Source organism: Macrobrachium rosenbergii, unplaced genomic scaffold (assembly GCF_040412425.1).
Source record: "Macrobrachium rosenbergii isolate ZJJX-2024 unplaced genomic scaffold, ASM4041242v1 171, whole genome shotgun sequence".
In the NCBI taxonomy this organism is placed as follows: domain Eukaryota; kingdom Metazoa; phylum Arthropoda; class Malacostraca; order Decapoda; family Palaemonidae; genus Macrobrachium; species Macrobrachium rosenbergii.
Window position 1 is genome coordinate 1481923 of NW_027100729.1, and position 16066 is coordinate 1497988.

Below are 16066 nucleotides of genomic sequence, written 5' to 3' on the forward strand. Positions count from 1 at the left end.
ATGTGGAAACAAGAGTCTGGCTGAACGTCTACAAGTTTATAACGAAAAGTACACAAACCCAAATCAGTTAGTCCACCATGGTAGTTATTATATAAAAATATGATAAATGAAAAGATACAGATGTGGTTTACCTAGACTTTGCAAAAGCTTTTGACAAGGTAGATCAAGTAATATTTTAGCAAAAATGAAACAGCACATGTTGACAAAGTAGGAAGATGGATAAAAAATTTTTGCAAAACAGAAAACAGATAGCATTTAAAAGAATTCACATGGAAACCGGATGAAGCCACGGTAATATCCGAGGTGACTGATAAGGTACGGTACAGCTGCATTGCCGTTTGTGATAATGATTGCAGATATAGACAGTAATGTTAAGGACTCAGCAGTAAGAAGTTTCGTAGATGACATGAAGAATAAGTAGAGAAATTGCTTGTGATGAAAAAGATAGGAACTGCCATAAAAGAGACCTAAATAAATATGGAGAAAGTGCAGAGATAAATAGGATGGTATTTAACTCTGATAAATTTGAATCAATGAACTATGGCATGGAAGAGGAATGCTATATACATATAAAGGACTCCATTAATGAGACAATCAAGCAACAAGGAAGCAAAGAAGACCTTGGTGTGATGTTGAATAGGAACATGTTATGCAATGATCAAATATAAATTTATTGGCAAAATGCAAAGGTAATGGAATGTTGTTCCGCCACTTCAAACAAGAAAAAGCTGAACAAGGCCAGATTATGCCTCTAAGTAAAACGTACGTAATGTAGTCCACTTGAATATTGCATTATAATATGGTACCCATACACTACCAAAACGATACAGTTGCATAAATAGAGAGTGTACAAAGGCTCATTTATAGCTAAATAGAAGAAGTTAAGGGACCTTAATTACTGGGAAAGACTACAATTTTAAAATTATATAGTTCGGAAAGGAGAAGAGAACGCTACATGGTAATTCACATGGAAACAAATAGAAGGAATTACCGGAAACATCATGGAACTAAAATATCAAAAAGAGCAAGCAGAGGTAGATTAATAGTGCCAAAAACTATACCAGGAAAACTAAGGAAAGCACAAAGGACATTAATCCACCACGCACCAGCATCGATAATGCAGCGTCTATTCAATGCACTACCAGCTCATCTGAGGAACATAACAGGAGTGAGCGTAGATGTGTTTAAGAATAAGCTCGACAAATATCTAAGATGCATCCCAGACCATCCAAGACTGGAAGATGCAAAATATACCGGAAGATGCGTTAGAGCACCTCGTAGACATCGCCTCACACTGAGGGACCTGGGGGCAACCCGGAACGAACTGTAAGGTCTGTAAGGTCTGTAAGGTCTCTACCGTCAATTCAGCTTAGACTCACCTCTACCGTCAACTGAGCTTAGATCACCCTCTCTCTGTCTTCTTCCTTTCTCCCCTCTCTCTCTACCATCAATCCAGCCTAGATCACCTCCTCCTCTCCCCTCTCTCTCCCTCTCTCCTCTCTCTACCATCAATCAGCTTAGATCACCTTCCCTCTCTCTCATACCTTACAAGGAGCCTGTTATGACAGTCAACAACGTCAATAGGAGAGACTAAATTAAACTACAGAATTTTATATCAGTTTTCAATCACTCTTTCCAGTTTCATTCTCAGACAGCCATTATTTAGAGAGAGAGAGAGAGAGAGAGAGAGAGAGAGAGAGAGAGAGAGAGAGAGAGAGAGAGAGAGAAGTTCTGGCAAGCAATAATTTCATTAAGGATCAGTAGGTGTTTATATAATTCTTTTATGAGAGAGAGAGAGAGAGAGAGAGAGAGAGAGAGAGAGAGAGGAGAGAGAGAGAGAGAGAGAGAGAGAGAGAGAGAGAGTTTGTTTTGGCTGATTCTAATCAATAGGAAGCAACAGAGCAATGCCCCATTCGTTTGCACCAAAAAATTACTATTACATAACAGCAACAGAGGAACACAAGAGCAACAACCCCTTAGAAATCATTTTAAAAAATATGACAGGTTCGAAAATATTTTCCGAAGCATCCACACACACACACACAGAGAGAGAGAGAGAGAGAGAGAGAGAGAGAGAGAGAGAGGGAGAGAGAGAGAGAGTATTCAAAATGCTTTCCAAAAGCATCCACAGAGAGAGAGAGAGAGAGAGAGAGAGAGAGAGAGAGAGAGAGAGAGAGAGAGAGAGAGATTCAAATCGTTTTCCAAAGCATCCACAGAGAGAGAGAGAGAGAGAGAGAGAGAGAGAGAGAGAGAGAGAGAAATTACGGATTCAGAAACATTTTCCAAAGTATGATGCACAGAGAGAGAGAGAGAGAGAGAGAGAGAGAGAGAAGGGGGAGAGTCTTTCCCTCTCTCTCTCTCTCTCTCTCTCTCTCTCTCTCTCTCTCTCTCTGTGGTTGCTGGTCCGCCGCCGTCGCTCTGGGAAATTTCGTATTTGATTGAATATATTTCACTCCTAAAATCCATCCCGTATCAGCAGCTGGGGGGCGTAAGGTCGAGAATGGCTCGCCATCCCCTGATAAAGGCCCAGAAGAGTGACCCTTATGGCGTGCCGGCGCTGAAAGATCATGTGTTGAAACGGATTTAATAAATGTGAATTTGGAAAGTTGCCAGCGCTTCTTTTTTTTTTACCTTCCACTTTTTCATTGTTTTACGTTTTGTTTCTCGTCGGGAGAGACGTTTTTCTGAACGTTTTACTATACGTCTTGCGGGTAAAAACGTTTGCCATGACTTTTAATGTTTGTGTGTAAAACCAACCTTCTTAGTAAATTTCGTCAAACGATCTCTCTCGTAAATGTAAGTTCATACGCGTATCTTCCACGTCAAAACTCACCCAGACGTGTATGACAAAATGACATACAAACGACAAAACTGAGAGGCAAATAAATAAACACACAAATACATAAATAAATAAACAAACAAACAATTCCCCGCAGAAAGTGACACCCTGAAAAAGGATATAAACAAACAAATAAAGATGTACACGAATAAATAAACAATTCTCCGCCCCATTCCACGAGCAGAATGGCAGCCCCAGCGAGATGGCAACACCACACCGCGGTGCCCCTCGCTTTGGTGGGGATTAATACCGTTTCTCTCCGATGAATTTTAAATCTGCAGCCTGATTTGCGCCCTACGGGTGAACCGTAAAAAAAAACACCAGCTATTAATTCGGAATATGGGGAGCCAAAAACCTTTCGCACGGGATAATTTATAGGCGTCGTTTTAAAGGGGTGACTGGAAGGAAGATAAGATTGCTGGATCACCATTGCATCTGGAAGGGCAGGTAGGTAGGGATACACACACACACACACACACATACACACACACACACTTACACGAAGCTATATGAAATTTATCTCCTACTGTTAGTCAAGGGAGAAAGAGTTTCTCTTTGTGAGAGAGAGAGAGAGAGAGAGAGAGAGAGAGAGAGAGAGAGAGAGAGAGAGACGTTCATGACTGCATAGGAATTGTCACTTTTCAAAGAGTCTAGAATTGAGAGAGAAAGAGAGAGAGAGAGGGAGAGAGAGAGAGAGAGAGGACAACTTTATGGCTGTATATAACGAACTGTCACCTTCAAGAGGTTGGTGCTGGAGAGGAGAGAGAGAGAGAGAGAGAGAGAGAGAGAGAGAGAGAGAGAGAGAGAGAGAGAGAGAGAGAGAGAGACGTTCATGACTAAGACAGGAATTAAGCCACACTTTTCAAAGAGTCTAGAATTGAGAGAGAGAGAGAGAGAGAGAGAGAGAGAGAGAGATGAGAGAGAGAGAGAGAGAGAGAGAGAGAGAGAGAGAGGACAACTTTATGGCTGTATATAACGAACTGTCAACTTTCAAGAGGTTGGTGTTGTAGAGAGAGAGAGAGAGAGAGGATATGTGTATGACTGAACAACAAAATGTCACATTTCGAAGAGTCAAGAGAACTGAGAGAGAGAGAGGAGAGAGAGAGAGAGAGAGAGAGAGAGAGAGAGAGATCTGGAAGAAAGTCAAAGAAAATTCATCACATGTCACTTAAGCGAACGTAATGAGTAACAATCTTTCATTCACAATCTTCTTGAATTGTGAAACTTACATTAAAATAGCAAACTGAAAAATTAAAACATTACCTTATACTTATAGGCATGCACAATATAAGAATTGAGTAAATGAAAGAAAAGACTTGAAAGCTGTTAACACAAAATTTTGCTTTGTTTTATAAAAAAAAAAAAAGGAAGAGCCTCAAAAAAAAATAAAAAAAAACAGCAAAATGCAGACGTCAAAACAATATTTTTTCACAACGTCTAAGTGTTGTTGTGCTCAAATCAGCACTAGGAACTGCAAGAAAAAAATAAGAAAATCAAAACAATGTTCTTTCTCAACAAAAAAGCCAATAGAAGAAATCCTAAGAAATAGGACAAATGCAAAAGAAACAACTACAAAAAAACAACAGAAAAACAAAGCTAAAGAACGTCAAAGCGTTTTTGTGTAAAAAAAAAAACGCTCAATGGAAATACCAAAATTAAGTCCTTCTATTATAACAATACACAACGGAATAAACCCTAAGAAAGAATATAACAACACAAAGAAAAAATAAAAAAAAAAACTACAGAAAAGTATAGGCTTTTTGTGAAAAAAAAAAACATGAAAATCAGCAACGAAAACCAATCAAAAGTGTCCTTCTTAACATAAAAATCCACAACGGAAGAAATCCTAAGAAATAATATAACAAGACAGAAAGAAAAAAAAAACTACAAAAGAACTAAAGAAAAAACCTCCATTGAAAGCGTCAAAGCTCAGTCTCACCTTAGAAGTAAAAAAAAAAAAAAAAAAACGAAAACAAATCAGAACTAAGTCCTTCTTGTGATACAAATCCCCAACAGAATAAATCCTAAGAAACGTGATGAAAAAACCAAGAAAAAACTACAGAAAAAACTACCGAAAAAGTGTCAAAGCTCCGTCTCACCTTAGAAGGGAAACCATAACTTCTGCGCTTGTAATTTCCCACCACCACCACCACTACCACCACCACCACCACCACTACCACCACCACCGTCCGGACTAATTAAGGAAAAGGCAGCCCAACTTCCAATATAAATCTGGTGTTAAATGGTGCTAGGAGGCGATTATGAGGAGGTGCCCTAATTAGTGGGTAATTGCCCACCCCCTCGCTTCGTTGCCAGGGAAATTTAAACTAATTAGATGCGAGGAACCAAAAATTATATGCTGCTTGGGCGCGCTAATTACTTTCGTTTGTCTGCGTAGATGGGAATCTTTCTATCAATCTATGTATGTACGTACGTATGTATGTATGTATGTATGTATTATATAAATATATCACAAAAGTGATAATAATCATCATATATATATATGCATATATATAAAGTCACAACTACCGCTTAATATTGATTTCAACAAACCTTGGGAATAACTTCTGCCCAAGAGAAATCATAATTGATAAGTGCGTTTGCCCCAGCCAGGATTCAAACCTGGGCCACTGGTTTAGATACAGGCATAGAAAGTTGGCTTGAATCAGCTGGATAGTAAAGCATTATTACTATACATCGTAAATGATTATTGACTTTTTAACATAGGACTTTGCGTCCCGCAGTCATTTCGCTCATTGTATTAAACTAAAGCAATGTATATTTAAATCTCTATATTTCCTTTTCAGCAGTATTCTCCTTGCATTTTAATACATTTTTATTCATTCACACATTTAATAAGGAGATATCCTCTTCAGATTTTTAACATTTTCTTTATCTCTAATGAACACCATATTCTTTGGAAGCTTGAATTTCAATTCATTGGCACCTGCGGGCATGTTCCATATGAACAGGCATCATTTTCTGAATAATAATATAATAATAATAATAATTTTACAAATACGACTGGGCTGTATTCTAGGCAATACAGTTCCACTTGAATTTGTATAACAGCTGAAGAACAAAACAACGAAGACATATCAGCAAGCAGGAATCTGAGATATCTATATATAAACAACTGGTAGGAAATTCAGTAATTCAGAAAAGTGTACAAAGATGTGTAGCTTGCTGATACCAAAGGCTTCTTTGAAGCTTTCTCTTCTGAAGCTTTCTTTCCAGTGTTGAGAGAGAGAGAGAGAGAGAGAGAGAGAGAGAGAGAGAGAGAGAGAGAGAGAGAGAGAGAGTAGTTCCTAAAACCTATGCGATTCCATTAATCTTTCTACTGGTATTAAATTCAGTAACTCAGAAAACTATATAAAGGCTGTGATGCATAGCTTTTTGATACCAAAGGCCTCTCTGAAACTTTCTTTCCAGCACTGAGAGAGAGAGAGAGAGAGAGAGAGAGAGAGAGAGAGAGAGAGAGAGAGAGAGAGAGAGAGTAGCTCCCAATGACACTAAAGGCCTCTCTGTAGCTTTCTTCTCTGGCTTTCTGTCTAGCGTTGGCATAGAAAGAGAAAGTAAAGAAAATAGTTCCCAATGATACCAAAAGGCCTCTCTGAGGCTTTCTTCCCAGCGTTAAGAGAGAGAGAGAGAGAGAGAGAGAGAGAGAGAGAGAGAGAGAGAGAGAGAGAGAGAGAGAGAGAGAGAGAGAAGAAGAAGAAAGTATTTCCCAAAACCTTTGCGATTCCATTAATCTTTCTTGGTTTAGTGATGAGGTCTGTCATTTGACGAGATCAGTAATTGGATTTGTCAATTATGAAACCACCGCCACCCGCCTTCTGTTCTTCAAGTTACGCCTTTCATTGTTTTCTCCAAAGCGTTCAATCAGAAGCTGTGTGAAAGTATACATGTTTTATCCCCTGGGGGAAAGGGAGGGGGGTGAATGAGTCCCTCGAGAGGTGGGTGGGAGAGAGAGAGAGAGAGAGAGAGAGAGAGAGAGAGAGAGAGAGAGAGAGAGAGAGAGAGAGAGATGGAGGGAGGGAGAATGAGCAATAGACAATTAAGAACCGACGGAGAAAGAGAGGTGATTGTGATGACAAAATGGACACAAACTTGTGGGATTTCCGATATAAATTAAGTGTGAGCTTTGCTTCAAGATGCTACCTCGTCTTCCAACCCGCCATCCACAGTAGCATCTACTTCTGATTACCTTCTAAAACTTAACTATTTCTATAAGTACCCCATCTACAAAATCATCTTTGACAGTGCTCCATCATCTTAGTTCCTATTGACTCGCGTATCCTAAATTATGTTAACGCTTATTTCCAACTCTCTCTCTCTCATCATTATTGAAGGTTGCAACAGCAATATTCATACACTCATTAAATACATATAGAAAATACTAATTAAATAGACAAATAAGTAGATAAACAGATAAATGAACTGATATAGGTAAAGAGATAGATAGACAGATAGACAGATAACTGCAACGGCCAAAACGAGTACCATAACAGTGCTAATAACACGCATTGTGATCAGTAAATAGTATATATATATATACATATATATATATATATACATATATATATATATATATATATATATATATATATATATATATAAAATAAAATTATGAAAAGAAACTTTTAATAAAATAAATGAAAACTGAAAAAATAAAATTATATATAAAATAAAAGAGAGCAAATTCTAGTACGAAAAAATGGGCGAATGAAATACGAACCTCGAACTCGTACACACGAACGCGCGCGCCCCCCCAAAAAATAAAAAAAAATATATAAAAACATACGCAGTCATTACAATCAAATATATATTTTTTGCGAGTATAATATCCGCGGCCACTGCTTTATAAATATTCACCACAGACCACACGGCTCTAATTGTCTTCATCAAGTGACCCTCCCGAGCCAATTACAGCCAGTCATATCTTCTTTTACCCTTTCGCTCGTTAAGAGGTTGTTTTTTATGGCCTCCTTCTGCAGTTCCCCACACCCATACACCCACACCCATACACCCATACCCACACAAGACCATCCTACCTATCTTGATCACCCCCATACGACACCCGTCGGAGAGTGTCGTCATTTCTACTACCGCCAGGACGCGAATATATCCTCGACTCTCTCTCTCTCTGTCTCTCTCTAATGGTTCTATTATTTCATCCTTAATCTCTCGCTCTCTCTCTCTCTCTCTCTCTCTCTCTCACTTTGTGACCATTCTCTCTCGGTTTTCTTTTATTATGCTTTAACTCGTCAATTCTGTTTCTTTAAATTTTTCATAACTCTCTCTTGTCATCAACCAACTTTGACGTGTTCCCTCTCTCTCTCTCTCTCTCTCTCTCTCTCTCTCTCTCTCTCTCTCTCTTTCATACTTTCTAATATCTCTATTCTCTTCACCCTTAACCAACCTCTCTCTCTCTCTCTCTCTCTCTCTCTCGTCATCAGCCAATTTTTACACTTTCTAATATTTCTCGCTCTGTCTCTGTCTCTCTCTAAAAGCATTCAGTCCCTCAGCCAAAATCCACAAGGTCCACTTTGTCCTCAGAGTTCATAATCGTGTCATGAAAAATTCTCTTCTTTTTCTCCCCCTGCCCCCCCGCCCCCGCCCTTCGGGCCTTTTTCCTGAACTTTTTCCGGGTCTTTTTATGGGTCTTTTTACGGGTCTTTTTCCCCCTCGGTCATTGCGTTATTGCCTTTTTTTTTCATTCATTAAGTTTTTCCAAAGAGAGAAACAGAGAGGAGAGAAAAATGAAGAGTTTTTAAAATTATTCTTCTACTTCTTCTCTTCCTTCTTCCTCCTCCCTTCGCTCGCGTTTTTGATTTTGGCAGAAAACTGCCGCTTTATGTCGCTTTCTGTTTCACTGCTTCGATTCTCTCTCTCTCTCTCTCTCTCTCACTCTCTCTCACTCTCTCTCTCTCTCTCTCTCTCTCTCACTCTTTGTGGCCACTTTCTCTCATTCTCCTTTAGTATCCATTAGCACCTTAATTCTGTTTCTTTTCATTCACCACATATATCTCTCGCTCTCTCCCTCACTTCGTGGCCACTCTCTCTCATTTTCCTTCTTTATCTTGCAGCCTTTAATTCAGTCTCCTTTCATTCATCACGACTCTCTCTCTCTCTCGCTCAGTCACTTTGTGGCAGCTCCCTCTCATTTCCCTTTTATTATCCCTCAGGTCTTTACTTCCGTCTCTTCTCGTTTATCATAACTCTCTCTCTCTCTCTCTTTCACTTTATGGCCACTCTCTCATTTCCCTTTTATTATCCTGTAGCTCCGAAATTCTGTTTCTTTTTACTTATCATATCTCTCTCTCTCTCTCTCTCTCTCTCTCTCTCTAATACTTTATGGCCACTTCATTCCTAATTTATTGTCCTTCAGCTCCTAAATCTCTGTCTTTTCACTTATCATGTTATCCTCCCTCTCTCTCTCTCTCTCTCTCTCTGTCTGTCTGTCTGTCTGTCTCTCTGTCTCTCTCTCTCTGTCTCTCTCTCTTTCTCTCTCTCTCTCTCTCTCTCTGTGTGTGTGTGTGTGTGTGGGTGCGCGTGTGTTTGTAGCCATTCTCTCTCTGTCATTTCCCTTTCTTATCCCTCAGCTCTTTAATTGCCTCTTTTCATTTATGACAACTCTCTCTCTCTCTCTCCCCTGATTAAGCGCATTTTTTAGCCTCTCTTTCACGCCATTTAGTCACATACAGCTTCCTCCCCCTGCACTGGGCAATTGATTAGATTTTTCAACAAATATTTAAAAAGGAACCAACATTTCCCATTGAAGATAATAACATCCCTGCACTTATGGCTAATCAACTCCTTAATAAAAAAAAAAAGGAAGAGAGAGAGAGAGAGAGAGAGAGAGAGAGAGAGAGAGAGAGAGAGAGAGAGAGAGAGAGAGAGAATGGACACTCAGGTTCCATTCACACAGAGAGAAGATTACGGTGACACTGAATGAGAGTCAAGCTTTCTAACCAAGGTCCAGTTACTCTAGAGAGAGAGAGAGAGAGAGAAGAGAGAGAGAGAGAGAGAGAGGAGAGAGAGAGAGAGAGAGAGGAGAGAGAGAGAGAAGACTGGACGATTATGCTCGATTCACACAGATAAAGATTACGGTACAGAATAAAATGATGCTTTCAGCTAGGGTCGAGATACTGAGAGAGAGAGAGAGAGAGAGGAGAGAGAGAGAGAGAGAGAGAGAGAGAGAGAGAGAGAGAGAGAGAGAGAATGTACGATTATGTTCGATACACAGAGAAGATTACGATACTGAATAAAGTTAAGCTTTCAACTGAGGTCGAGTTACCTACAGCCTTATGTCATTTACGGCTGACCTGACCTGACCTCGTTCGGGGTTAGTGATTCTTACGTTGTAAGGTTTATTTATGCATCTATTGACCTATTTATACTGAAAACAGGTTAAATATCATCCTTTAATGTGTATAATACTTTTCCTTTTGCATATATAGATAATAATAATAATAATAATAATAATAATAATAATAATAATATTAATAATAACACACAATATGGGCCTGTGGCAGAGTGGTTTAGCCTGGTCAGATAGACGGTTAAGCAAATATTGGGGCTAATGTCGCTGGATGGGTGACTGCGCTCTCGGCGTTGATTCCTTGGGAAAAGATCTTTACCACAATTTCCTCAGTATACCGACAAATGAGTACCTGACACCCTGATGGGGTAGGGTCCAGCTATGGGCTAAAATAGCAAAACTCAGCACTAGAAAGAAATGAAAGAATAAACGATAACGACGTAAATGGGAATTCTCTGGCAACAGAGGAGCTTCGTCCGGCAGCCAGGTATACAGTTCAATCGATGGGAAGGACGGTCAGGTATGGAGGTTTCGTCATCCAGTTGAATCAAATGAGACTAACGACAGTAACCAGCAACCAGGAGATTTGTTAAAACAGAGGCAAACCAGTGAAGAAGAAAAGACAAGAGAATAATATGGAGATGTTAAGCATCAGAAGAACCCGACAGAAAGAGGGTGTAGAAGAAGACTGGATTAACATCTAGAATGAGAGATGTACCACCCTTAAACAGAACAGAGGGGATGGCAGACCAAGTATGGGACATAAAGAAAGAAGTGGCTCCACAACAGAAAGAGGAACTAGGAATGAGGTTGACAATTCCAGCAACGAAGTAGACAAGAAGCAGAACCAAGAGACGATGACACAGAAAACGACAGGAATGATGAGCTACCAAACAATGACACACGAGGAAACACTGAAGATGTGTAACAGAGAGGTCGGAGTGGGTGGAAAAGATGAGACAAACGACGAAACCAGATACAGAAAGAACAAAGATCCACTCCATGAAAGCCCACAACACAAAGAAAACAAGTGAAGTTAATGAAATAATAAGACTAATATACACCACCAGCGTCACAGAAACAAATAACCTGGCATATGCAGGAACAAGACTAGTAGTATAACTCATGGGGATACAAACACCAACACCACCATCACAACCAATCCAACAGAAACCAAAACAGCACCTGCCTTGGAAAAACAAATCATGGCCATGAGATCCGACTTGAGTAAACTGAAAGAGATGGCAGAAAAGAGGCTATGAAGCAAGAAAACAAGAGAGGAATTGCATCAGAAATACAGAGCACAAGAGAAGGGACTAAACAACACAATAGAGGCTATAAAACAGAGGCTTAATGCCAAAGCATGTAAGATCCAACAAAACAAACTCTTCGGAACCAACCAGAAAAGACTACACAGCCAACTGAGAGGGGAAGACAACCAACAGAGAGGTCGGAATGGGTGGAAAAGATGAGACAACGGATGAAACCAGATCCAGAAAGAACATAGATCCACTCCATGAAAGCCCACAACACAAAGAAAACAAGTGAAGTTAATGAAATAATAAGACTAATACACACCACCAGTGTCACAGAAACAAATAACCTGGGGATACTACTACTGTGGGGATACAAACACCATCACCACCATCACAACCAATCCAACAGAAACCAAAACAGGCGCTGCCTGGAAAAACAAATCATGGCCATGAGATCTGACTTGAGTAAACTGAAAGAGATGGCAGAAAAGCGGAACAGGACGATTTGGCGCCGACTCTTTGGCGATGACGATTTGGCTCCGCCATTTTGGCGATAGACAGTTTGGCACTCATTGTTTTGGCGATGAGCTGTTTTGGCGCCAAAGGGCATTTATTGTGATTATGAACAAGCAGCTTTTTCTGCAATGACAGAATGTTTTCCGGATGGAGTTAAAAGGCTAAGCTTCTTCCATTTTGCACATAATATTCATAAGCACCTGAAACAACTTGGGCTCCAACATTTGTATAATAATGACCCCGACTTCTCAGTAAAAGCCAAAATGATCGTTGCTTTATCTTTTGTACCTATTTCTCACATGGATGTTTACATCGATGCTTTGGCGCAATATTATTTACTCCGATGAACTCCTGAGCCGTTAAATGAACTAGTCGAAGATAATTATGTAGAAGACCCCTGAGGGAGGGAATGGCTGACGTCTACCACTTTCCTCACGCCGCAAAATGTGAATATGTATAGTCGAACGATACTGTGCATTGCACGAAACAATCATGCTGAAGCTACGCACAGGAAAAATCTATGTAGAACTTGAAATGAACCACCCAGTTATGCTGGAAATTCATCGATGGTATAAAGAGAATTCAGAAAGGACGCGATTCTATTATGAACAACTAATTGCTGAATCCTCCTGCTCGAAAAAACGCTTAAAATACATTAAGATTCGATGAACGCATTTTAACTATAGTATTAGCAGTTTGATCTACGGGAAACCACTGAATACTTACGTGGTTTTGGTATAACTATGAAATGAGCATTAAATTGTTGGTGAAATATTTCATTTTATTTTCATTTTGTAGCATTTATACTGTATTGGTTGAAAAATAAATAGAACTTTTTATTTTTAAAAGTTATTAATTTATATATATATATACACACATGTATGTGTATACTGTATATATATATATATATATATATATATATATATATATATATATATATATATATATATATATATGTATATATATATATATATACATATATATATATATATATATATATATATGTATATATATCAGTCAGAAAATTTTGTTGGCGCTAAAATGGGCTAGCGCTAAATAACGAAAATGCCAAAACCACGGCGTTAAAATGGCGGCGCTAAATCATCGTCGGCAAAAGAGCGTTGTTCGTACTGACGGCAGAAAAGAGGCTAAGAATATCAAGAGAGTGACTCGCAGATCAGAAATGTTAAAAGCAGGAGAAGGACGCAATAACACAATAGAAGCTTATAAAATAGAGGCTTAATGCTGGGCATGTACATCCAATGAGGCAAACTCTTCGAACTAACCGAGCACTTTCCGCACGCTACAGCTAACTAGAGGGGAAGAGACAACCAACAGGAAATTTAGCCGAACTCTGGGAAAATGTATGGAGCAATCCGATATCACACAACAAACATGCAACATGACTCCAGAAGAAATGGGGAGCAGAAAACAAAGATTCACAGAGATCACGACTGGAAAGCCCCAGTTCCCAATGAAGTCCATGGATACTGGCTCAAAAACTTCAAGTTCCTATACCCACATGGGTGCATGGTCTTCCAGAAAGACAAAAACAAGTAACTACATGCCTATCACCTGCCTACCAATAATGTGGAAGTTAATAACAGGCATCATCAGTGAACGCATGCCACAAATCATTTAGAGGATACAAACCACCATCCACAATTCAAATAGCATGCAGAAGATGAGCGTGAAAGGCAAAGACCAGCTCCTGATGGACAAGGAGAACTATCCTGATACTGCAAGGATTGACAACAAGAAAGGTTTGACATGATACTGCACACGTGGCTAGAATGTCTGAAAATATAAAGGGAGAAAACACCATTAGTTTCCTACAAAATACAATGCGCAATTAAATCAGTACTCGCAAGCTCTTGGGATAAGACTAGCAGAGTTACCATATGGAGAGGTCATTCAAGGCGACTCAACATGTCACTACTGCAGTGACATGATTCTATGATTTAATGCTGAAAACAGAGATACTGTACTAACTCCAGAAAAGAGGCAACAGAATTAACTGAATGATGTTCATGGACAACACTGGCTGTAATGGTAAGAGTACCAAGGAAACAGATACCCTAATTCAGACCGTAAGGATTGTATCTAGGGACATCAGGCATGAGTTGGAATAGAAAATGCGCCTGTCAGCCATGTGCCAAAAGGCAAAGTAACAATGACTAAGGAATGTGCTACCAGACAGGAATAGCAACAAACTTTTAGAACCTGTCGATCTCGAGAGGCGAGATCGTAATAGGGTTATTGTTCCTGAAAAGGATAACGGACAAAAATTAAAATAAACATTCTGAATTACTATAGAGGGAATAAATAAAGCTGTGTAGCACCTCACGCGAATAGTGTCGGAGTGTGCCAGCGACTCTTTGTGGAGTGAAGAGGAGGAGGAGCTAAGCCTTAGGATGGATGAAGAACCAGGGACCAGAAATAACAATAAGGCTGCCGAAACAGATTCGATATTCCAGATTTCTTTCTCATAGGGTTTCCTATTTGAAAAAGAATTCTTTTTCTTCAGCCATCTAAATACATTATTACCTCCTCGATTCCAGAAAAGGTTAAAAAGAACAAGTATCGGGAAGAAGGTGGACTGTCTTTACGGTCGCTCTCTAGAATGGCAACCTTCATGAAATCTAGAATAAAGTTACAGGTCCCAGCATTCTTTGGCCACTTCATACGTCACTGTGATTTCCCGTTACAATGCATCGTATTTTCATAAATAAAATAACCTTGCATAGTTACAATTTAGAATGAATTTCAACTTTATGAAAACAAGATTGAAAGTCAATATTAGCATCTGTTTTCTGTTGACTTTAAAATTTAATGAGTGAAGAAGAAGAAGCTGGTGTTTACTTCGTACTTCGTAGCACTACTGTACATCGGGTGATGATCTTTCCCACAGAGTCCTCCCAAAGTCTTATGATAAAAATGACGAGCAAATTCTCAAATTCTTAAACAATATCTTCTTCTTCTTTCGATCTTATTAGTCCCACCGTATAGCAGGGAGGGTCGGCCACTCGAGTTAACTTTCTCCATCTATTTCTATTCCATGCAATCTTCTTCCCCCAGTCCCACTTCACCCATACCCCTGCTCACCACATCCACCTGATCCACTGATGCCCCACACTCCTCCTCCCCATCACTGGCATGCTCTTAGCTCTCTTGATTGGTTCCACCTCCTCTCTTCTTATTACATGGCCATAGCATCTCAAACGAGCTTCCCTGCCTTCTCCTTTATGTTACATATACCACACATTCTTCTTACATCTTGAATCCCCCTCCTTTCCAGCAGTGATATTCCAGCAATCCATCTCACCATCCTCATCTCGGTTCTCTCCAACAGTCCCTCTTTCCTCTTAAGTGGCCAGGTTTCTGCCCCATATAATAGTACAGGCCTGATAACTTCTTATAAATCTTCATTTTGAGCCTTAATGGCATTTTCTTGTCTAAAACAACTCCAGTTGCTTCTCTCCATTTCCGCCATGCTTCTTTCACTCTCTGTCTCACTGCTTTCTCAGTACCTCCCTCCTCTGTTATTATTGATCCCAAGTAGTTAAACACAGTGTTCTGCTTTAGCACTGTAACATCTTCCACTTGAATGTTTATTTCTTCATGTCCTTCTCTATTACTAATCATTAACTCTTGTCATTCCAATGTTCACTTTCAATCCTTTCCTTTCTAGGGCTCCTTTCCATGCTAAAAACCTTTCTTGCAGTTCTTCTTCTGTGTCTGCTAAAATGACTAAATCATCAGCAAACATCAGTTCCCACCGTTCATCGTTGTTTCCAAATTCTGATGTCAGTGTGTCTATAATGACGAGGAACAAGAATAGACCCAGAGCTGATCCCTGATGGAGGCCAACCTCCACAGGGACACAGGGAATGCCTCAGTCTCCCCATATTTTGTCTTATTGCTTTCAACCTAAAATCCGCCACTACCAGTTTATGTCGAGCTAAAACAGATTCATTTGGAATTACCTTACAAGCCATAATGATTTTCTTGTCTTCCCTCCTAGCCAAAACATAATCAATTTGTGTCTCGTTTTGTCCACTTTTGTATGTTACCAGATGACTTCTTTTCTCAAAATGTGTATTCAAAACTACCAGATTCATAGCTTCTGCT

General features: G+C 39.5%; 1 pseudogene; it reads left to right on the forward strand.

The window, feature by feature from the left end:
* LOC136838137 (zinc finger protein 208-like) overlaps positions 1-16066 on the forward strand; it is a 207667-nt pseudogene that overhangs the window by 55536 nt on the left and 136065 nt on the right.